Source organism: Mytilus trossulus, chromosome 9, assembly GCF_036588685.1.
Source record: "Mytilus trossulus isolate FHL-02 chromosome 9, PNRI_Mtr1.1.1.hap1, whole genome shotgun sequence".
NCBI classification, from domain to species: domain Eukaryota; kingdom Metazoa; phylum Mollusca; class Bivalvia; order Mytilida; family Mytilidae; genus Mytilus; species Mytilus trossulus.
In genome coordinates, this window is record NC_086381.1 from 34625692 (window position 1) to 34652557 (window position 26866).

The window sequence follows — 26866 nt, forward strand, 5'->3', positions numbered from 1 at the left end:
GTCATTCAATCGACAAACATCGCTTTGAATGAACGTCAAATAGTCAGTTATGAGAACTGGCCATACTTTTTACGTTCTTAGGTTTCTAAGAGATACAAAAAACAATTGGCTTTGTTGTTTTCAGTTTAAATAAAGATTCTGCTAAGCGTTTGTTGTTAAATGTACATGAAACTGTTATCAAAGGTACCAAAATTATAATTTAGTATGCAAGACGCGCGTTTCGTCTACATAAGACTCATCAGTGACGCTCATATCAAAATATTTGTAAAGCCAAACAAGTACAAAGTTGAAGAGCATTGAGAATCCAAAATTCCAAAAAGTTGTGCCAAATACGCCTAAGGTAGTCTATGTTTGGGATAAGAACATCCTTAGTTTTTCGAACAAATCAATGTTTTATAAACAGGAAATTTATATAAATGACCACATTATTGATATTCATGTCAACATAGATTGTTGACTACTGGGCTGGTTGTACCCTCGGGGACGAAACGTCCACCAGCAGTGGAAAGAGCTTCAATATCCTTAAAATTCGAGATTTGGTAGGAATGGGTAACCCTGAAACATCCACACAAAAAAACTTTAAAAAACTCAAATGAAGAGAGACAAAACTGATGTTATGAAATTGTTTCAGACACTGCAAAGCTAGCCAAATTCATTTGAAACATCTGAGCAGTTATATGGCTTGTTCTCGGGTTCTGTTGCTTCTTCGGAATTAATGTGCAACCTTCTAAACGCGTATGAAAAGGGAAAGTTTGCCTCAACAATTTTCATTAATGTACGGCTTATACAAAAGTCAACCGATATCTTCAAAACAATTAAAAGATTATCATTGCTTACATTTTAAAAAAAGGAAATAAAAGTTAATGGCTGATAAGAACAACAAAACATTGAGAGCAGATGAAAAGAAAATGTCGCCTGCTTGTCATAGCCCAGACAAGATAGTTGGTTATGCTATAGGCTCTCCAGTTTGAAATAGGTACTCTTCCAATTTTTCTTGCAAACTTTGATGGTACACATGTAATGAAAATTAAAATCTGTCCTGGATGTTTTTTTTTATGTCATTCTTTAGGAGGCCATGTGGATATTTGATGACATGGCAGTTATTCAACCCATTACAAGGATACCAAGCACTTTTTTTATTTGGCAATTGTTATTTTAAAAACCATCCTTTTAGTTTCGAAAAGAGGTTCCACATTGATTTTGTCACTGATTAGTATCCCACAATATCCATAAAAAAAAAATTAAAACAGCAGGTCCTTGGGAGGGCAAATCATTACGGTAAGTTCCAGACCATCACAATCGTGTTCTTGGGAATGGAAGAAATCTTTGTAAGTTGGGGAAAACAAAGTTGCTCTTGTTAAATTCTTTGGCTTGGAAAAGAGTAAATAATCCTATAGATTTACACTTGAATGTATTGATTTATGTGTATCACATGGAAGTATATGCCACAAAATAAATGTTGGAAATGAAATAGCGTAGACAAGTTTTATCTTATAATCAAACAGGAAGAAGCCAATTACAAAATGTTTCTTAATGCAAAAATATGCAGTTGACAAAAGTTACGACTCATTGGTTATAAAACCTTCTGACATTGATGTGGAAGTATTGGCTTACTATTTTCACAATTGGCTTGCATATCAATTCTGACATTGTTAGATTGGTAAGAATGTTTGTAGAAAACGGCCAAGATTTCACGGCAGTACAGTACAGGTTGTGATTCAGTAAGTGTTTTGTCTGGTAAAGGAAAAAAAGCTAAGTATTCGGCTTTTTGACACGTTATGTGTTTTTGGAAGGTCTATTCCATCGTGATGAAACCTTTGAAGAGGTTGACGAAGAGTTTGCAAAAAACTCGAGAGGTTTTCGTGTTCTATATATGGCTACGAAATTTAAAATATCGATGAATAAAGATCAGAACGTTTTGAAATGCAACCAAAAAAAGATTTATTGTTATCTACTGCCCCCAACAAAAGATGCAATGTTAAAGCACATTAAACCATCCAACTTTCAGACGAAGATTTGGAAATCTGCTGATAAACAAAACACTGGTCTGTTGCTAAACAACTATAGTTGGATTGTTTAGAACGATTTGATCAGTATCAATTGGCTAGACCAACCACCAGCGTTAGATGCTTTAATAATTCTGAAGTGCTGTTCATTTAAAGCTGGTTGTGCCAACAACAGATGTTCATGTGTTCAACAAGGTTTATCCTGAACAGATACCTGTATGTAAATGCTCGAAAGCTTGTAGATATAAGGATTATCAAAACGTTGATATTGCTAACGATGACGACGAATATGATGGAAATGATGATAATGATAATTCGGTAGATGCAGGTGACCAAACTGATGATGATTCTATGGATTGACCTTCTGCGTGACCTTAAAATGTAGTGATTCGGTTGTTAAAAAAAATAAAAAGATAAAAATCTAGAAACCCTCACAGATTTGTGTGTTTTAATATGTAAGTTATTTCATGAATATGATGTAAAAAATTATGACAGAATCGTGCATTTCTAGTTGCCTATGTTTGTGTCTGTCGTTGATTCTATGTTTTTGTTTCTTACCTTTAAATGTTTTTTTTCAACAGCCTTTACATTGTAGTTACATTATGCTCTATGTTTCAATATAAAAAATGTACCATTTTATCAAGAAAATTAGTACTTTTGCTTCTTTTCATTCAAAATAATGAATGTTTTAAATTACCCTCCCCCTTTTTTCTTGGTCCTCTACGATTTAAAAATTAATTGAAAATTAGCCTGCGTTTGAATAAGATATGATTTGTTCCATTTAATAAAAAGAATAGTACTGAATTATTGGTTATTTTTACATTTTTCTGTAAATATGTGCAAAACAAATTTTTTGATATACCCTTAAATAAGTCCCCTTTTAACCCCTTTTGGACACTTTTTCCAAAGTCTAACACCTCTTAAAATATTTTCCATATATTACTCTTTAAAATTTATACCAAAAAATTGCGGTACCCTGGGGCGTAACACAGAATTGAAATTTTGCCCTACCAGCTGATGGACTATTATATAGTAGTGATTTCAAATTTGAAAAGGAATATAACATTGATTAATTGTTTTTTTGAAACAAATCCGAATACATTTGTAGAAGAGGGACAACAATTATAAAAAAATCGCAACAGAAACAGCGGAATGAGACAGGACCCAACATCAATTTAACCCATTAAAATTGCACCATGTCTGACTATGGACATAAGTGAAGTGAACAAATCTTGTTACATCAAATAAAAATTAACTCAATATATTAACTATGCCTTAAAAACTATTAATATTTATAAGATATAGTTATCATCGTATTTGTACTGGTATGATCGATATACCAAATGATATAAATGAATGTAGATCAGGAACTCATTAGTGCCCCTCAATCCGATTTTTGGTACGTATCGTGCCCTTTAATCATTCGTTTATGTGCCTTTTTTGTAATTGTTGCTAGTGTATGAGTTGCCGTTCATGTCATTGTAGGTATGAATACACCGTATTAGTTCTTCAACGCCTTGGTTTTACTTTCATTGCATTCGGGTCATTTTTAACGGGTTGGTTTTTACTTCACATTTTGTTGGTTTCCTCTTTTAATGTGTTAAACAAACGCATTAATTCCAAATTCAAACGGAACGAAAAACTAGCTCGTTTTCTTCTTTTTATTTGGGTCATGGTGTTGTCAGTTTTAGTTTGATTTCCGACGTTTGTATTGTTCTCGCGATATCTTTGTTCTCAATAAAAAGGTGCATGACTGAATTAAGAAGCAGAAAGGAAAAACCAAGTCATCAAATGCGAATTTTCTCGCTGAAGGATCCCTAAATAATATTGAATTTCAAAATGCCATGCTGTTAGCAATTCTAAATACAATGGAAACATGTCGTTATAAATATAATTTTCATGCCCCTTAGGATAATGAATAACTCAATTACCTGTAACAGGAAGAAGGTCATGAATTGGATGATGTGTAATAACTCATTACAGTCATTATTTCGAAATTGCGGAAGAAACATTCAAAAACTTTAATGGAATTGTCATAGCAGTATGAGAGTTAATTACTTACAATATCAGTACTGGTGATCTGGAATGCTCGTATTGGGAACTTAAGTGTATAACTTCATTGGGTAGGTGTATTTATTCAAATATTGTCACATAAGAGTACTTGTTTAAATGTTGTGAAGGAAATATTTTATGCTAAGTCTGTTTTTGCTTGTCAATCTCCAATGACGGCTTATAAATTAATCGTGTCGTGTTGTGCAAGTAAAGTCAGTTATGTTCTCCATACATGTGCGCTTTAACAATATCTTATCATTATTATTTATACAGAATATGACTCGAATATTATACACGTAATTTAAGATAATCTTACATTCTTATTTCAAATTATTGTATTGACTATTAATTCATTTCGAAGTTTTTGTACGATGTTATATACAAGACAGAATATTTTAAGTCTGAACGTTGTGTTTACTTCAACAGAAACATCTTGAGAATCAGCACTATTCTATCTTTAAAGTACGGTATTAGTTACAATAAAAGTATTACGAATATCGCAGCATCTGAATATACATTAACCGTTGTAAATTATTAAACGAAATAGAAAAAAATGAGACAAAATGCATATTTTACCTTTTTTTCTTTTTCTAAAACAAAGGGGTATTGTTCAGTTGAAATATAATACCAAAAAAATGAATACCTAGTCTTTATTAAATCATTTTGATATACATGTAGGTCGCAATATTAATTAGGAGACATGATAAACAAAAGAATATTTCGTTGACTTGTCTTTTCTTTTCTCCGTCATTCGGGTCTAGTCATGATGTTGCAGGCTTCTATTTGACTTAGGCGTTTTGAATGTTTACTTGTTATCAATAGCCAATCATGAAAAGATAAGTTTTAGAGGCTGCGCGCGTTATTCAGTTCGCACCAAATTTAAAATTGGTTAAATTGTTAATCAAGTCAAGATCTATTTGCCCTGAAATTTGCAGACGAATCAGACAAATTTCTTCATAGACAGAAAAAAAATTTACAGTCATTCCTTAAATATGAATAGGATCTTTTTGTTTTATAGTTTCTCAAAATGCGATATTTTTGTTGTTTTACTTTTTTTTTATAGTTCCCATGTTTTCAAAATGAGTCAGAGAGGAGTTTATAAGTTCAAATATGATTTTTAATAAAAATGAACGTTTCAACTCTGAAATACATTCACATCTTCAAGCATATGAATACTAAACAAATCATAACCTATAGTTTTTAAACCCATCAATTAATGTCAATCAAAAAATCTGTCTGTTCACATGACAAACACATAATCTTCCAAGCATACTTTGTATTATTTTTTTTCTCAATAAACATAATCAACTATTGTTATTCTATGATGAATTAGAACCATTTGATATTGAATACATCAAATTATTAGGAAGCGAAATTAATGTAAAGACTGTGAATTATATGAAAAGAGATAGATCAACGGCTATTATATTCTCGGTATATCAAGGATTAATTGATTTGTGATTTACGTTAACTTTATAAACTCCCAGCAGCATATGTAGGACGAAAACGTTATAAATGAATGAAAAACAGAAAAAGTAATCACCAGAGATATAAAACATTACACCAGACCACATCAACCGAAATAAATCTCAACATTTCTTTCATTTGTTACCAGCAGTTTCTGTTTAATTAAAGTATACCTTACAATCCCTTTAATATATACTTATTTGAACTTTCTTTAGGAAGACTGTTCCCTAATGACTTAATCTAATATAGTTCAGAATGGCGTTGTGTGGTGTAACAAGGGAATTTCCAATCTTCTAAAATTAATGTCATGGTCATTTCCTTAATATGTCTCAATTATCAATCTGTGCTAAATTATCTTTGTTAGGCAGAAATGAGGATAGTAAACATATTAACCAGTTGTAAATTTGGATCAATTCGCCATTGGGAATGAGAAATGGAATAATGTCTCGTACATTGCAATTCATGTGTCTACCTTAGAAATGTATAACTATTTATCTTGAAAACATAAAGAATAGATTATACCTCATTTGGTTTACTTTCTTTTAATTGGTTTTATCTCCTCTTAACATATATATGCCCTTTCAAAACCATATATTTAGTAACATTAAATGATATCCATTTCCCAAGTTACTGTAATGAAAATATTCAAAAAAATTAACGAAAAATAACTGATTTTTATAGTTCGTTCTTATTTTTCACTGTCATACCACTGTCCGAGGTTAGGGGGAGGGTTGGGATCCCGCTAACATGTTTGACCCCGACACATCATGTATGCATGTGCCTGGCCCAAGTCAGGAGCCTGTAATTCAGTGATTGTCGTTTGTTTATGTGTTACATATATGTTTTTCGTTCATTTTTTTTTATATAAATAAGGTCGTTAGATTTCTCGTTTGAATTATTTTACACTGTCTCTTTAGTGCCTTTTATAACTGACTATGTGGTATTGGCTTTGCTCATTGTTGAAAGCCGTACGGTGACCTATAATTTTTAATTTCTTTGTCTTTTCGGTCTGTTTTGGACAGTTGTCTTATTGGCCAGCATACCACATTTTTTTTTTATATAATATGATATCAACATACCAATAAAATGTATTCATACTATGGTTTGTGTTTATTCATTCTTATACTACGAGGAAACAACCCGACCAAAGAGCAGGTAACATTCGAAGGTTTAGCTGTCCATAATACAAGACATGATCCACCATTTTCGTCATAATAAAAAGCCTGGACTGAGTCAGGAATAGGACAAACGTTTCTATCATTCGTTTGACGTGTTTGAGTTCATGTGTTTCCCTTGATTTTAGATCGTAACCTGGATATGCTTCCTCTCAATTGATCAATGACTTTTGAACAGCGGTATGCTACTGTTGCCTCTATTGGGCTTTTGATTACACCATTTGAGTAGGGATTTTTATTTTTTTTATTTTCCTTTTTCCTTTGAGTTTTTGTGTTTCGAATGAGTCATCAACGGAACGAAAAAATCCCGCACCAGGAGTTGTGTCTCAGCTGCCTCTGAAGAGAAATGTGTACTAGTTTAGTGAAAATAGACGTAATTCCTAACTTCAATAAATGTTAAAAACTTTCAAGATTAGACAGTTTGGAAGCGACACAATGGCTTCAAGAAAAAAAAAACATAAGTGTAAGGTGTTTTATGCAGCTTCGGCAGCCAGAACATAGTCGGTACTTTCAATGTATTTGGTTCTGCTTGTAAAGAAGTAACTGGAAGTTTCTGTTTGTTGCAGATGTCAATTTCCGAATGTTGATGAATTCGTGCATTTTATAAAGGAGTACATAATGATACAAATAAATGGAGACAAAAGGTACATGTGTTAATGACACGTAACCCAATGACCCGAAGTATATAAAAACAATATTTACATTTGCTGTTCTTCTTTGAAAAAAATGAGGCAAATAAAAGATTTATATGAAATCTAAATGCAAGTTCGTAATCTGAACAAAATTTTATCAACACTTAATTGGTTTTTTTTGCTATGTATTTCACATGTGGCCACATTTTTCATGTTATCGACTTTATGATTGCTCATTGAAATCTTTTGTATGAAACATATTTGAAAGGGTACTCGATTTGTTGATTTCATATACGTTCAGAATTCTAATGTCTTGGCTATTAAGTAAATTACTTGGTGAACCATTATAGTGTTTGCTCTTAGCGAAGCATTTAATATAATACAATTGCTCAACATAGATGTACAGATTAAACCTTGTAATATTTTTGTTTATACGGTGATTAATTACTATAGGTTCATATACATCGATAAACCTACTTTGTAATTTCTTCTTGGGAATAAAAAAAACTGTCTTTGTATGTTATCGTGAGAAATGAATTCAGTGAAGGTTAATATCTGACAATGCTATGGACAAGATATGAATTATTGAATTTCTTGTATGTAATCATAGACGTGATCTGTTACATAAAAAAAATGTTGTTGAAAATAAAGAACAAACATATTTTCGATACGGTTAAAGAAGGAAAGCAACCACGATGAATACAAGTGGCATTGAAATTTAAAACCTTGTTTGATTGGTCAGTTGGTATTTGCTATTTAAATCAGAATGCCATTGACATATACACACGTTGAATGATGTAGGTGTTGAAAACGCGTACACGCGCTTTAACAACAACATTTGTTTTATAACTTAATATGGATATTGCTTAGTACCAATGGAACATATGTATCTATAAAGGTTTATTTTGATTTTTCATTTACTTATATAAACATATTTGACGTCTCTTCTCATTATAATTACATTCCTCATTACAAAGTTAAAAGTTTTCCATTAGTTCCAGTTTGATGAACTTTCCAATACATGTAACACATGGTGAATATAGGAAAGAGTTAAATAAGAAGATTATGAAAGGACATTTTGTTCATTTTATGTTTTGTCAGAGACAAAGACTCAGTAGGACAATACAATTATACACTAGAGTCCATAGTTGTAAATAGTGTCGACTGATATGCTTTTTTAGTGATATACGTCAATGTAATTTTGCTTGATGACGTTTTAAATAGCTTTTCAACTATTTTTGTTCTTAAATTTAAGTAATGTTCTGATTACAACAAAAACAATAACAATAACAATTAAAAAATGGTATTGCATGCAACTATCCATTCACGTGTTGAAAATTCTGAATCTTCCATTATTTATTAGATATTTCGTTTGAATTAAGCTTACTTTTATCTTCGGTGATCAATGGATTAGGCATGGCAGACATTTATTTGATCATGCTTGATCATTCATAACATCATTCGTTTTATTAGAATAAAATGCTACAATCCGCATAGAAATTACACGAAATCAATTTCAAACTTATTGAATGTCAGCATGATGTGGTATTATTGTATAACAGGTAGAAAATAAATAATCTATCTTTGTGACGCAGATTAGAAATCTGAAGTTATACGACAGAGGCTCATATAGAAAAAGGACAGAGAAATTTTAATTATCTCCAACACTGCGAACGGCTAAAAACGTGGTCGTTACATTGAATATACTTTAAAAAGAAAATATATCTGAAAAATATTCCATGAACTATTTATATATAAATATATTTTTTAAGATATAAAATAAGATTGCATGTTAAAAAGAACAAAAACAAACCAACTTGTTATTTATTTCTTGTGTTCAAAACGTTTTTCTTGTTCTATCTTCATACAAAACGCTACAAGCAGAATATTTGAAAGAAGAAGGATGCATATAGGATGCTCTACTGGAAAATCGACTGGTTATAAGAATATATTTATCAGAATTGACTCAAGATAGATGGGTATAAACAAAATAAGGAAAAATCAAAATAACACAAATACCGAACTTAAAGGAAAATTATAAATTGAAAAGTCTCTTATCAAACAGCAATGACAAAAGCTCAAACACACCAAACGAATGAAAAAAACAAACTGTCACATTCCTGACTTGGCACAAACATTTCCTCATGTACGAATTCGGTAACATGAATAACCAACAAAATCAGGTTCTTCCAATCAAATAGACCCAAAAACAAGAGTACACACCTGTACAAACAGGTGTGCAAGATTGAGCAGTTAGTTACAGCTTGTTGATAGGTACCAGGTAACATAATTATTTTTTAATAATTTTTCCGTTTTAAGGTGGTATGGGAGTCTAAAATAAAAATGATAGAATTTGTTCATACATTGCCCAAACGTAGTATCTATTGATATATGTTGAAAAATATAATAAAAGTGATAGGTCACAGCGCATTTTGTCGAGCTACAGGACGTGACAAAATGAAAAATTTTGTATGGATTATACAGGAAAAAACACCAGTTTGAGATTAAAAAACCAAACAAAATGATAGAATTGTTAAATACTTAAGGAAAAGATAGTTTTCATACAATGCTTTGAGAATATCTAAAGAAAAGATAGGGTCACCGTACGTTTTTTCCGGCTGAAATACAAAATAGAAAAATTCCATGTAGATTCCTTCAGAAAATGTACTGTTTTAGAGTTATCTCCCCTTAAAATGTCTATTTAAGAAAAAAAATTAAAACAACCAAAAATAATCAAGATTTGCAAAAATATTAATATTCATAAGTTATATTCTTATATGTTGGTTCTTTTAAATGAAAATTCACATTAAATATCTGCATTCCTGCATCAAATTGTGCTACATTGATAGAAAATCTATACCTTTGGTTCTCCGTTTTGTACAATCCAAGATGGAAGAAGACACCCATACCACCTTAAAATAGCTAACAATAACAATAATGATTTTGTTACACGCTTTTCTGAATGTAGAAAAGATAATATACTATTTCTGCAATCCTTGAAAAAAATTAAAAAGATTCTTTTGTACAAACATGTTAGATAACTTTGTTTGATCCTATAAAAGTAGCTCATGCACATTCTTATGTACAATCCAATTTTCTTTTCTCCTCGTCATAGAAATAGCAATATTTTACCTATCATGTCCGTTGTTTTGTTCATACATTGTTTTCAATAACTGTCATATACATGACAGGTTTAGTTAGCTATACAACCTGGTTGTATAGATAGCTAAACCTGTAACCTATATGAAAGTTGTTGAAAACGATATAAATAGGTAAAATATGTTAAAATAGTGGTACAGCAGTCAACAATGTCTTTATGATCTTAATCACTATAAAAACAATTGTGTCAAGGATTTTCTTTCGGAAAAGAAACCCTGTTATTTAACTGCTTTAATGAATGTATAAGAGACACACACGTATATAAACTAGTATGAAGAGTAGCTAAAACATTGCTATTTCTATGACGAGAAGAAAAGAAAATTGGAACCAATCCAAAAGCTGTAACTAACTGCTCAATCTTGCACACCTGTTTGTACAGGTGTGTACTTTTTTTTACGTCTATTTGATCGGAAGAACTTGATTTTGTTGGTTATTTCTGTTATACTTTATTTGGTACAAATCTATATGTATGTGTTATATAAATACAAAGACATTATCAGACTGCGGACTGTTTAGCACTTTAAACATTTATATTAAGACCACCATGAAAAAAGAGACTTTTTATTGTTTCCATTGCTTTGAAATATCTGATTTTCCTATTCCTTTTTCATTTGTCATATGTTCATTGGTTCATAGCACATTAAAGTCAGTATGTATACTTTCTTATATGAATTTAATTGATATCTATTTTCAGACTTTATATCTGAATTGTTCTGAGATTTATAAGCAGACTTATTAACCTATATATATTGCAAATTAATGTCTGCGACATTATGTTATAAATGTAATGTTTCTGACTTTATATCATTTGATAAAATTCTTCACTTATTACAAAATGTAATTTCTAAGTTCCGTTAAGCAGGACGATTTTATGCGCAGTCAATTCTGTACAGCCTACCATAGTTGATTGTCGTTGGTTGATTATTTGACGCATTTAAACATTGATGAAAGATGACCAAATGAACGATACTGAATGAATTTAATTGCTAGTTATGAAAGGTTTATTGTTACAGTTTAGAAACTGTGTGACTTGCGTTTTACATTAGCGCACTGGAATATTTTGCTTTATTGAGTAGATTCTTTTACGTCCCAGAAGCTTTAAAGAACTTTTGTAAGTTATCTTCCATCAAAGCACTTGCTGAATATGACAGAGAAACTATCCAATATCAAAATAATTAAAAACTAATTTTAGTTTCATGGTGCCCATTCTTTCAAAAATTGGAGATATACTTTATGTTTGGAGTAAAAGCGACAGTCGTTGTGAGTCATAGTACACCAAATGACATCAATGATAGCATACCGTTAAAGCAACAAAAGGTTCATGTGCAATATGTTAAAACACAAAATGTTAACATGCATTTGGTCTGATAAAGTTGAAATGTAATGTATATTGTAAAAGTTATTGTTATATTGGACACTATTTGCAGGAATGTTAGGTTAGGTAAGTTCCGATGTATAACGAACATAGGAATAATCTACAAAACATATGAAACTCAATACGAATCTTCCCAATAACAGTGAAAAAGTCAACGCAAACCCGTAATTCTACGGAACACATTAAATTGACTTACAGCATTACACTCTGACAATTGATTTATTGTTAGGTTTGTGTTACAGTAGCAACCGCTGTTTGAATATGAGGGAAAACTTACAGTTGGAAAACTGAAATATAAGTCAAATTATGAAGCATACTAAAAATCACCTGAATTTAAAATAAAATGTTAACAGGAAATATCAATATAGTCAGTTTCATTTGAATTATTAAGGGACTACAAATCCTCTCTTTTGAAATAAGTTTTGGTTTTGACTTCCCCATTTTAACTTCTGAAATCTTGAAATAAAGACAATGACCAGCTGTTAACGTGTTCGACACACGTTTCTTTTTAAATGATTTATGTATACACGAGGCTCTTCCAAAACATCATTACATAAAAATGGCAGTTATTTGTCAGTCCTAATACCTCTCAGATATCGTCTCCTCCTGATTTATAACATGTTGTTAATCAATACAAGACTTTTATGTTCTTTCAGCGACAAGGACAATTAATATGATATCTATAATATGTTAACTTAATATGCTCCGTTTCTTTTCATAACGCTTCATACTGTGTGTAATCAATGGCCGGTTTTATTACTTATAGAACATGTTATGATACACAATGATGTCAAATAGTCGCAAATTTACATCTACAAAATTACCGATCAAATGTTTTTCGAGAACACGTACAGAAGCCTCACATAGTAGTGATTTCAAATTTGAAAAGGAAAATAACATTGATTAATTGTTTTTTTTTAAACAAATACGAATACATTTGTAGAAGAAAGACAACAATTATTGTAAAAATCGCTACAGAAACAGCGAAATAAGACAGGACCCAAGATCAATTTAACCCATTAAAATTGCACCATGTCTGACTATGGACATAAGTGAAGTGAACAAATCTTGTTACATCAAATGAAAATTAACTCAATATATTCACTATGCCTTAAAAAACTATTAATATTTATAACATAATTATATGACAATGAGTTCCATTATCACTGCAATACCGAATGTTTCTTATCATCGTATTTGTACTGGTATGATCGAGATACCCAAGGCTATAAATGAATGTAGATCAGGAATTCATTAGTGACCCTCAATCCGATTCTTGGTAATTATCGTGCCCTTTAATCATTAGATTATATGCCTTTTGTGTAATTGTTGCTAGTGTATGAGTTGCTGTTCATGTCATGGTAGGTACGAATACACCGTATTAGTTTTCAACGCCTTGGTTTTACTTTCATTGCATTCGGGTCATTTTCAACGGGTTGGTTTTTACTTTCAATTTTGTTTGTTTCCTCTTTGAATGTGTTAAACAAACGTGTTAATTCGTAATTCAAACGGTACGAAAAACTAGCTCTTTTTATTTTGGTCAGTTTTAATTTGATTTCCGATGTTTGTATTGTTCTCGCGATATCTTTGCTCTCAATAAAAAGGTGCATGACTGAATTCAGAAGCAGAAAAAAAACCAAGTCATCAAATGCGAATTTTCTCGCTGAAGGATCCCTAAATAATATTGAATTTCAAAATGCCATGCTGATAGCAATTCTAAATACAATGGAAACATGTCGTTATAAATATAATTTTACATGCCCCTTAGGATAATGAATAACTCAATTACCTGTAACAGGAAGTAGGTCATGAATTGGATGATGTGTAATAACTCATTACAGTCATTATTTCGGAATTGCGGATGAAACATTCAAAAACTTTAATGGAATTGTCATAGCAGTATGAGAGTTAATTACTTACAATATTAGTACTGGTGATCTGGAATGCTCGTTTTGAGAACTTTAGTGTATAACTTCATTGGGAAGGTGTATTTATTCAAATATTGTCACATAAGAGTACTTTGTTTTAAATGTTGTATAGGAAATATTGCAAGCTGAGTCTGTTTTTGCATGTCAATCTCCAATGACGGCTTAATCGTGTCGTGTTGTGCAAGTAAAGTCAGTTATTTTCTCTATACATGTGCTCTTTAACGATCTTTTACCATTATTATTTATACAGAATATGACTCGAATAGTATACACGTACTTTGAAATAATCTAGCATTCTTATTTCAAATTATTGTATTGACTATTAATGCATTTCGACATGAATTTTTCGTACGTTGTTATATGTACAAGACAGAATATTTTAAGTCTGAACGTTGTGTTTACTTCAACAGAAACATCTTTAGAATCAGCACCATTCCATCTTTAAAGTACGGTAATTAGGTACATTAAAAGTATTACGAAAATTTCTGTTATCAATATTGGTAAGAATAATGTCCTTAAGATATTTTCAATATAAATGCTATATACTTTTAAAGGTCGGTGATAAGTAATCCGGCGCTATGTTATATTAAAAAAACATTAAGGATACAAAATGTTGCTCCTTCAGATACCAAGTTCGACAATCAATTTCTTTTCAGTAATAATTGAGTCAAAAATACAAAAAAAAATCATGAAATAAACCAATAAATCTATAGAATGTACCTAAAACTAGTGAGAAATAAATTTTGATCACTTTAAATTGCCACTTCGAGAAAATTTGAAGGAATTCAAAGGGTGCGTTCATGTCGACAGAGTACACATTAATCTGGAAAAGGACAAACTCAGCAACTTTACAGATCAGACGGCTATTCTGCCATGTAAGTATTTAATATTGTGAACAAAATGTCACTAAAGATGTACTAGTTAGTCACAGACCAATCGTACTGGTCGAACATTATGTGAAAGTAACATTTTCACTTAAATGTTATGCAAATATAAGGTAAGCAAGGGGCTTCAATGCATATGATGAAAACATAATCTTTCAATCAGTTTAATTAAAGTCTGGAGCTGGCATGTCAGTTATCTGCTAGTAGTCTGTTGTTTTATTGTCATTTTGTTTATTTTCTTTGGTTACATCTTCTGACATCAGACTCGGACTTTTCTTGAACTGAATTTTAATTGTCCGTATAGTTATGCGTTTACTATTCTACATTGGCTAGAGGTATAGGGGAGGGTTGAGATCTAAAAACATGTTAAATCCCGCCACATTTTTGCGCCTGTCCCACGTCAGGAGCCTCGGGCCTTTGTTAGACTTGTATTATTTTAATTTTAGTTTCTTGTGTACAATTTGGTTATTTCTATGGCGTTTATTATCACTGAACTAGTTAACATTTGTTTAGGGGCAAGCCGAAGGACGCCTCCGGGAACGGGAATTTCTCGCTACATTGAAGACCTGTTGGTGACCTTTTGCTGTTGTTTTTTCTATGGTCGAGTTGTTGTCTCTTTAACACATTCCCCATTTCAACACTCAATTTTATTTGTCTTAACTATCTAAATTTCATTAATAAAAATTGATTTAGCATCGTGACGTTAAACCTTTGTCTTCCTTTATGTTCGTGTTTTTATTTTCACATTGACTGTCGGAAGAAGATAAAAAAAAGACTTTAGTGACTTTTTGATTTTTGTGTTTATTATACCTATCTTTTTAAAATATTTCCTCATGCAGTTCATATATGATATCTTTGGCTTTCTGGATAACACGAATAATAGACTGTTACTTTGTCAGATGTTATTTTTGTGCTAAATAACTGAAGAATCATGTAAAAGGAAATACAATCACATGGATTTACTTTTTTTAAGAAATATAAAGAATAATGCCTACTACACTATTTTGTAAAACAAGTATAAATAGCGTCTTTGGTCTTTCGGTTTGTATTTTAAATATTTTTATTTCGTTTTTGTTGTAGATGATACAAATACCTCATTATAAAATATAACATATTATATACCAAGCTTGGAAACAGATTTACAGCAATGACTGCAGAACAATGATTTTACAATATATACATTATGATTAACACGCAACCAAACAATCAATAGTCAAAGTCTGTCTATTATAAAATAATTTGAGAATAATTGTTTAAGTTATTAAGAAAATCAGCATTACACGAGTCACGGCATGTTATATCATCAAAAATAACAAGATCATCAAACTGAAATACGCTGTTGTTGGTGAAACGTACAGGAATGTTTCACTTTTAAAGGTTTAAATAAACATCTTACAAACACCATATGTAGGTCAAGATTCGGCCATCATCAATAAGAGACAAGTTCTGCCAATAATCAAGGTTGATTTGTAAATTCCATGTTGATAAATTAAGAAGTTTTTTGGAAAATTAAGGTTCGAATTCCAAAAATCAATGTTGACTTTGAAATCGAGTTCTGTCCATTTAAATATTATATTTTTGAACCTGGCTACGTGCTGTGTCATGCCTGACTGTAACAGCTTAACTTTGAGCAATTACAATGAAGGTAAAACACATTTATATATAAAAAAAAAAGCAGCGAAAATTTTACATTAGTTTTAGAGACTACACAAATTGTACTTATATGATTTGACATTTTTCCCGTCTAACAACATAGCTACTTGTGTGATGACATGCAAATATCAACAAGTGAAGCATTCACTGGAAAATTAAATAAAGGCAACAGTAGTATACCGCTGTTAAACATTCATAAATTGATAGAGAAAAACAAATCAAATCCGGGTTACAAACTTTAACTGAAGGAAACGTATCAAATATAAGAGAACTACAACACAACAGAGACACGACAGCGAAATGTATTACACACAGAAACGAACTATAATGTAACAATGGCCATTTTCCTGACTTGGTACAGGACATTTTATTAAAAAATGGCGAGTTGAACCTTGTTTTCTGGCATGCTTGACCTCCCGCTTTAATTGCAGTGTTGAATATAACATTAAAATGACAACATAACACGACAGAGCTACAATAAATAAACAGATAAATGGGAGAAAATAAAGGACAAAGAAACAAACGAATAATAGCCAACAAAAAGTTACAGGTTAAAAAATAGTTTTATAACTTATTATATGTCGGCATGTAACGTCCACAATCAATTAAAAAAGACAAAACAAAATATATTACAAGCATTTACTTCGTAGAAGATGAATAACAAGAATGAGTAAAAAATATCGAGATATTTTATTAACACTTTTTTATGTACAGTAATGTGTACTGTAAATAATATAAAATGCACAATCGACATTACGACTAAAGAGTTGGTTGCCATTTTGATTTCATAAAATCGAAATATATTCGTAAAAATGCAACATAATCTTAAATGAAATTGCAAATACCTCAAAAACTTCATTTTGATGCGATAAAATCAGAATTTGAAGCAAACAAGTAGCAAAATAATTTTCCCTTGAAAGTTTTCTGTCGTTTGACGTCGTGTTTTGCAATGACATAAATTCAATAAATCATGCAATTTCGCAGATTGTTTTCTCAATTTTGATTTTATACATTTTCTTCTCTTTATTATATACATTACAATAGAAACAACTGGTGTGTAATTGTTTTTTTTATCCCATGTTGCTGAAAATCCTAGAATTCCTGCATGTATGTGTATTGCGCATTAATCTATCACAGTGAGTGTAACGATAGTAGTTTCGGAAACATGGTTCATCGAAGTGTTAACAAAAAAATAAGTTCTATTCCACCAATCTAAATCAAGCATTTATAGATATGCAAATCATATAAAAATTATGTGTAAGTAATTCGTAACACTAAGATTTGTCCCACTTTAAACATGAGTAATCTATATTTACCAACTATTTTTTTAATTTTCCGTTTCAATATTTGAGTTCGTAATTAATTGCCTTTCAAACTGACATTCGTCATCTGAAGTTCCACAGGTATGGTGTACTTATCTATAAGCCTGTAATCATTTTCAAGCCTTGACTATATATCTCTGGTTATTTCGGGTGTTCCTTTTAGGCAAGACATTGACTATTGCGTTCGACGATGTCTTTAATAAGAAAAAGATATTTTGGTATTGGCAAATGGTACATATAAGAGACACACATGCACTATATCGATAAACAAATGTGGGTATATTCGATTAATCATTCCAAACGATGGCCTCAACTGCACTAATAAGAACATTTGGTTCAAAGGAAATTTTGTTAGTAACATTCAAACAAGGAAATTATTCAAGACGTTATTAAAAATACTCGATGAGCGCTATACTTTTGAATATTGATTAATTAACTTACGACGATGAACCAATGTATTTTGAAGTGTTAATAAAAAATGGTTTTAATTAAAAAAAAAAGATATACGTGAAGAGTAAATTCTAAGTCTTAAGGAGTAAACTGAATTTCCAAAATCACAGAGTACAATTTCCAGAAACATTATAATAAAAAGAAATTTCTATCTGGTAAACTCAAATGAAATTGGATACGCTAATTTAGATATGCATCCTTAAAAAATTATTCGAATCCCCATTCAGTTAACATTTCATAATATGAGCAAGATGCAATAGGTTAATTGATGAGACGCTTATTATGGTTTCAATTTATTACAGATTGGTCAAGAGGCGTAAATTAATTTCCATAGCCGGTAATGGTAACATTTTCTTCTGTAACTCAGTCCATGTCGTAATCTTGGATATGTATGATGGCTCGTTTCAAAGCTGAGACATTTTAACATATGTGGTTAAATTGTCGGGGTACGAATTGTATTTTAATTTCCAAGAAATGACCACAAAAATCCTGCTTTAATACGGCACATCGTAGTACAAATTATTTTTCACACAATGGGCTCTTTGAAAATTAAAAACATACCATTCATTAAAGTCAAATTAAACCTCAAATTAAAAAAAAATAATGCATATGTTTTTTAATAACTCAATGGATAGTTTTCATTATTAAACTTACGTACATATACTTTTTTCTGAAGAAAATTCTTTAATTTATTCATATTTAGAAGAAGTTTACTTTATTTTAATTGTTTCCTTCCAGGAAACAATTCCCCCGACATATTTTCCGTATGCAAAGTGACCTCGGTGTGACCCATCTCGTAAAAATCCGGTGATCGCAATACGCATAGATGTCCTTAAAATAAATTATTATCTGAATTTAAATGTTAAACACGTGCTCATTTTCCATGCTTTTTTGTTGACTTTTTGTCGATTGTTGACAAACAGGTGACAATCGTTAAACTTCGGCTTTAAAACACGAACTTTAATTACCTGCCATATTTTCACAACAACACTGACCGATTGAAAAAAACAATTGACGAGTATTCGAAATTTACACGAAAAAAATGGTACATTCGTGCACAGAAAGTTTATGATGTTTGTATGTATTGGTTCAATAATTGAAATAACATTATTTTTCACCGGTCAATCGTTTCTTATGACTTTAAATAACTGTCTACCTAATGTTCTTCTTTGTATGTGCAACTAGTCTTTTCATATAACTTCCATTGGTAAAAAAGGTCAAAATTGCTTAAGTTAAAGTCGGCACATTATGGTAATCTCTATGATCAATTATGACATACTGAAAAACGATGACACACAATGCTGACTTGTATAAATAGGTCTTTATTTGAATATGTTAGTGAAGATCATCAGTCAAATTGATTTTGGAATGGGACCAAGATGATTACTATTATCAATATTGGTGGAAAACTACTCAGTTGGTAATTTCTTTTATATCTTTATGCCAAATTGTATTTATAATCGCGATAAGTTTAACACAGATGAATATGTTTGAAATCTGTTATTATTACATCGAATTTGATGTCAGGTATAAAGTTACAATTTAAATGCAACAAACATTCTTAAAGATGTTACATTTCAAATCAATACATAGTCCAAACTTGCTTTGATCCATTCAAATTGACATTGTAGTGTACATTGGGTATATGTGTTCATATTCACACTAGCAAGACGTGCAGTCAACAGAATAGATAAATTACAAAATAGTTTCAAACAATTTTTATAATTACAAATCAAACAAACGAAAATTGTAACTATTTTAAACATCTTTTGTATGATTTCTGTCATCAAGGCCACTTTTTTTCCATTGCTGCTGCACTGGGAATAGCTATCAAAATATATAAGCCGTGATAATTGAATATCCTTTGACAATTTATATATCATTCCTTTACAAATACAAAATCAAGTTAAATGATAAATGTAATGCAAAATATCATATTACCCACACATCAGCAAAGCCTAGTCTTAAATTATATTTGCGCCTTATAAATTCCCGTTAATACTTTACAATACAGTATACGTTAAATAACTACAGAAGTCGTTCATTAGTTGTAAAATCAATGGTATGAGCTACGTCTAGGTAACCTTTCAACGACAGTTATTTGTGTCCTTGTCTTCAAAGAAGAAGCATTAGTTAGTTCCCTGGTGATATGTAAAAGTTGGATATATGTTTTAGAGTATTTTAATACGTAGAAATGATACTTCTGATTTACATGTCTTAAATAACTTGATCCATTGATAATCTAGCTTCACGTGTTTAAATATAAGATGTAAATGAATGATTTGAGAATATTAAAAATACTAAAGGATATACTCGGATAATAATATACTAGGGGAGTAATTTCGACAAAATGCATCAGAGTTACATAATTCATACATTGAATTGTTTTGTACCAAAAGACTCTATCTTGTGAAAGCAAACTATTAAAAGAAAACTAAGTACTATCTAATTTGAAAGACAAAATGGCAGAAGAAGTTTTAAAAATTGTAAGTGTGTTTATACTGTGGATTTTTGTCATTGCTGGACATTTTATATGTGTTTTTAAAAACTTTACCGTCTACAATGATATTATTCTGAAAACGATGATAAAAATGTTCCTGATCTCTCAATTGGTTTGCAGTCTTTGGAATCTAACAGGATTTCTTATATCCACCATTGCAGGTAAACATTTAATGTATTCATTTCAAAATCAAAATTGGAGTCTTATAATATTGTACATGTACATAAAGACGTCAATGATTCGATACGTTTAGATCATTAATTTTTTTTATGTTAATACACTTCTGCAAAGATAAAGTTTGATTAAAATTGATAGGTGTGTTGAAATTAAATTGCATTATGGGTTATTTCGGAAGGAGTTTGGTGCAATTATGTAAAAATAAATCCAGAACAATATATTTGATATTTTGTTGCGTCCGAAGTGCTCTTCTGGATTTACCTTCATCAGGAACGCTCAAAGCCAAACCGAAAATCGTGGAAGAGCTATATGTCAAACATACATCAAATAAATAGCCAAATTCATCTAAAGCCAACTTTGCCTGAGGGAGTTGAAACCTTAGTTTCATAATAATTTAAAAATTCATTAACAGACAATTTTAGTTAAGTTTGTTAAATCATGTCAACACCGAAGCACTGACTACTGAGCTAATGATACCCTCGGGGACTGATAGTCACCAGCAGAGGTATCGACCCAGTTATGTAAAAAATCGAAAACAATACATTTGATAATTTTGCGTCTGTGTCGGTTTTCTGGATTTACCTTCATCAGGAACGCTCAATGCCAAACATTTGAAATTTGAAGATGTATAAGGACCGAAAATCGTTGACGAGCTATATGTCAAAAATACATCAAATAGATAGCCAAATTCATATAAAGCCAACTTTGCCTGAGGGAGTTGAAACCTTAGATTCGTTATAATTTCAAAATTTATTAACGGACAATTTTAATTAAGTTTGTTGAATCATGTCAGTATTGAAGCACTGACTACTGAACTGACGAAACACTCGGGGACTGATAGTCTACCAGTAGAGGTATCGACCCAATTATGTTAAAAATTTAAAACAATACGTTTGATAACTTGTTGCGTTCGAAGCGCTTTTCTGGATTTACCTTCATCAGAAAAGGTCAAAGCCAAATATTTGAAATCCGAAGATATGGGTGTGGTGTAATGTAATTGTGTATGGAGAATGGGGTAATAATGTATGGTGTTAGTGGGAAGTTTACACCATCCAAAAATGGTAGTAACTTACTGACGGTTTCCTGCAGAAATTAGAGGCATAAAGCTAAATACATTGTTAAAACTACTAGACCGTCATTATATTACAAAATAATAATAATCCTTTTAAATCTCGATTCAGACAATCACAATCAATTCCAGATTATTATTTGGTAACCATACATATTTGCCCTTAGCTTATCTTATATTTGTAATGTTCATTTTGTTTTTACCACTGTCGAATATACAGTATTTTCAACTAAACTAGTTGTCATATTATTTCTGTTCTCGCACCCATGAGCAAAAAAGTAAAATCACAAAAATACTGAACTTCGAGGACATTTTCAAAACGAAAAGTTCATACTCAAATGGCAAACTCAAAAGCTCAAACACATCAAACGAATGGATATCGAAAAATAACTGACTATCATTATCGATTCTTGTAGTATTTTGGAAAGGGTTTTTTTCACAAAATATTTTGTTTTCCTAGGGATCATCATGTCTTTGATAAAAAAAACATGGTTATAACATTATTTGTTTTTGTATTGAATGCTTTAAGAAAACTTACATTTCCTTGTAACTGAGTGTAGTTTTCCAAAAGTTGTGAACGTTGTGAGGTCAGTATTTGCATTTTGCTCCTTTGTATGTTTTAACACTTATACATGCATGCAAACACACCAAAAATTATATCAGTATAAGCCTGATAATTTAAACTGTCTTAATAATTTCTCTATCATAATGTTCGGCAGCTTTTATTTGTAATATAACAATTTCAAATAAATATATCCTTGAGCTCGTCAATGATTCATGACACTACTTATTTAAAAATAAGAACTTCTAAGATTTATTATTACTTGTGTTTGATGGCAGACTGAGAGATAAATAGATACAAAACAAATCTTGATTCATTTGAGCGTAGATAAAAATTTCATTACATTATAACACAATTTAAAAAAAAATCTATTGTCTTATTCGAATATTTAAGTGTTTATCAAGTGTCAATCAGGACCCTTTTAGTACACATCTAAATATATTAATATAGAAATTCTGACTTGAATTGTTTGTACTAGTAAAAACTGGAATGTTGGCGCCTACAATTTGTTTTAGTGAACAGTTTGTACTAATGGTAATTGGAATTCTGACTTGTACAGTTTGAACGAGGTGGTATTAGCTTAATCAATATTGTTCCAGGTTAATCATCACATAACGACATAATAAAACAAATAAATTCAAAAACAAGCAAATTTTCTTTTACAAATCTATCTCCGAGTACACAAATAGTATACAATTGAACAATACATAAACACATTTTTATGTCATTTTCAGGTGCAAATAAATAAACTGGTACCAACTAAATAAGACTTATACATTTTTGAAGTAAAGTAAAATAGATTGAACACAACTTTAAACTTATTGGTATATTATCGTGTTATTTTTTGGTTTGTTTCGACAGTCAGTATGATGAACAGCTTGATATAATGCATATACACTATCTTATCTTAAAATATCGTTTTCTTATCTGTCGTTTGACTAGTGTTTCTTTATGCCCGCGTCACACTGTCCCGATTTTTTATCCGATGGCAACACGATTATGGAAATTTTCAAAATCGGGACTGATCGAATCCAGATCGGGCTATTCGTAGTGCCATCTTTAACCATCGTAGAACTATCGGCCTCTTCTTCTAGCCTTTGGGGACAACTTCGGGAAGGGTTCTAATTTTTTTAACATGTTAAAAAATCCCCGATGGTGCGTCCGATGTTGAGGGTTCGTATTGAGTTCGTATCACCATCCTCACCATCGTAATGTCACCTGGAATGCATCTTTGAATATCGTATTGCAGTCGTGCTTCCATCGTTTCCATCGGGCAGTTTTGACATTACGATGTCTACACGAATCAATCACAAAGCTATCCGAAGGTCTTACGATGGCAAAACGACTTCGTGAAGACCTCGTAATCCCGTCGTGTTGACATCGAATAGAAGTACGAAGGCGACAAGATGGAACTACGACGGCAATAAATCCAGCTAAATTTAAATTAATTTTCGCGCCAAAATATATTTAAAGTGCGATGCGCGATATGCACTGGTCAGTCTTATACGACAGTTAAGAAAGACGTTCACAAAACATGGAGCTCATATCATATGATTCTATGAGAACAATAAAGGCAACATCATTGTTTTTATTAATTCAAATGGAACAAAAAGAGCAGCTATTACAGGCTCAGGATTTACTTTTACAAGTAAAATATTATTTTTTGTCAACTTTGCATATCAAGTAACATAATGAAAATCACAAACGCGCCTCGTACACCAACACTGCAGGTATACGTATATAGGGAAAACAACTTTTTCTTCATTATTCTGATTTTTTATGTATCGTCTGAGTTGTTGACACACGAACTTTTACTCCATAGCCATTTTGTTTTCTATATGTCATATTTTGCCGCATTTGTTGCTTTTCCCACATCCTTCCTTTTGTCTCTTTTATTATGATATTCTCCTGGAAAGAGCTCTTTTTGAATAAAAGGGATCAAAGAACCCATTACCTTACCTTTAAGATAGATCAGTAAACATGGGCATACTTATGGGTGATTATTCAGACTAGTGCACACATTTAATAGTTCAAACAAGGCAATGCCGATCGTGGCATCCCCCGGTATATAACATTTTGGGGACAAATATGGACACTATATTTGTATATGACACATGCAGAAAATGGTAAATTGAATATGCATATTTGATACATAAACCAATTTTTAAGAAACCAACCAAAACATTCAGTAACTGAAAATACCTTTAATATTGTCTTTAGAACCAGCAGGTAAAAAGATGAGCAACCAATTTCCTGTGTATTATACTATTTGAAGGAGAAAAAACAAGTCCATCTGCATGACCTTGATCTTTGGGCTTGAACGTAAAAAATGTCAGATCTTTTGAAGCATATTGATTTTAGAGTGTCCACAAGGGTGATATTGCCTTGTATAACAACTGCCACTGTGACCTTGACCTTTGAACTTTAAAGTCAATAGTGCCAGAAATGAAATGAACAATATAATATATATTCAATATTGATCAAACAATTTAAAACGCTTGATGCCTTTGGCATATAATTTAAATGCATCGAAAGCTGTACACGACGTCTTTAAGACATCGTATGGCCATCGCGCCATCATCGTAATCCATCGTGTAGCCTTCGTTATCAATCTTGTAGCCTTTGTGATCCATAGTGTAGGCTTTTGCTGAGATATGAAGCTCAAATACCCGTCTTCGTTTAACCTTCGTATGTCCATCTATTGCTATCGTATACAATTTCGGCACCATCGTATAGACTTCGTTATTCATCGTACTTGCTTCGTTCACTTTTTGGTATTTTAACGAGATCGGGACCAACTTCGTAGGAACTTACAATTTTCGCATTCGGGTGTCCATCGTATATAAAAATCGGGACAGTGTGACGCGGGTATTAAGGTAATACAATACAAAGATTTGTCACTCCCCATCAGACAACTTTAAGTTGATGTAATTCATTTCATCCTTCTTTATATTTTATAAATGAGGTACCAAAAGAAAGAAGAAAGATTAATCTTTCAAATTGTGATAATTTTATTATGACTTAATTATTACATATTTAACTAATTAGTTGCTATATGGTGATGTCCACACTTGAATGCGTTTATCGTTTTTGTTCTTCATAGCATCCCAAAATATTTTATAGATTCTTGTACAACCCAACTTGACCTCCAAAACCGTGTCTCAGATTTTCAAAAAACAAACAAATTTTATACCCAATTGAATGTAATGGTCTCTTATGAATTGATGTTGCAAACTTCATTGAAGATTAATGAGAGAATGAAATACAATAGGAAAAATCTGAGACACGTTTTTGGAGGCCAAACTGTGTTGTGCAAGAATCTATAAAATATTTTGGGATGCTATGAATAACAAAGAAGCTTAATTCATTAATCCTTCGTTTTGTTTGGCACCTCATTTATAAAATCAAAAGAAAAGATGAGTGGAATTACACCAGTTTAAAGATGTCTGATTGGGGATGAAAAATCTTTGTATTGTGCTACCTTAAGTGAGAGTTTAGATCATTAAAATTTGAGAAAAAATTACGTTTCCATTTATTCTGCTTCGATTACTTTCAGTATATGATCTGATTTTCAATCAAACTATGCACACGATACTGGATAATAGTATTATCATATAATTGATTCCTTCGAGGTTTTATCTAGTTAGTTTCATCTGCATTTTCCATTGACTTATACACGTTATCTTTCATATTTAAAAAATAATAGCATGCCGATTTTCAAAAAAAAAAGTTTTTGAATAGCTCCATAACTTTGAAATTGCAATTGTTTTTTCTTTTTGTAAATCCACAAACGTGTCCATAGTACACGGATGCCCGCTCGCACTATCAATTTCGAATTTCAGTGAACCATAAAATTGGTGTCAAACTCTTACTTGGCATAAAGATCATATAATAAAGAACATGTGTACTAAGTTGATAAAATTACAACTTCATAAAAAACTATTTAGATCAATCATATGAATTAAAACAATTAACCTGTAACGGGACAGATGGATGAACATCAAACAAACGGACGGACGATAGAACGAGCGGATGCACAGACCAAAAAAAAAATATTGTCCTAAGTAAGGCATGAAAACACGATTCTAGATAGTCAGTATATAACCTTGCATATACGCATAAAAGGAAAGAACACACACAATATTAGCCCAGAACCTCACTTTTGATCCGTGCGACCCTAAAACGATATGAAAAAAATGTTCATTAAAAACTAACTCTCTGTCAATAAAAACAAAAAAAAATCATATCCATAAAACGCGATGCATTGATATTTTTGTGTTTTTTCAATTTTTAAATGTGCTTTTTTTACAAGCATTTGCTGAAAATCAGTGGCTAAAATTATCATATAAATAACAAACTTTGACAGCTTATATGGCTGGGTTTACCTTATTTGTATACATCTTTCGTCTTCAATCAACTGTAAAGAATTATTTATTGTATGTTTGCAGATACAAA

The 26866-nt window shown here is 31.3% G+C and overlaps 1 protein-coding gene across 1 annotated transcript in view; it reads left to right on the plus strand.

The window, feature by feature from the left end:
* Positions 1 to 3979: 3979 nt before the first annotated feature.
* The window catches only part of LOC134683841 (uncharacterized), a 33084-nt gene continuing 10197 nt past the window's right edge, over positions 3980 to 26866 (plus strand). The window contains exon 1 of the mRNA XM_063543151.1: positions 3980 to 4129. The gene's annotated coding sequence lies outside the window, so the exon portion shown is untranslated. The remainder of the gene's footprint in view (positions 4130 to 26866) is intronic.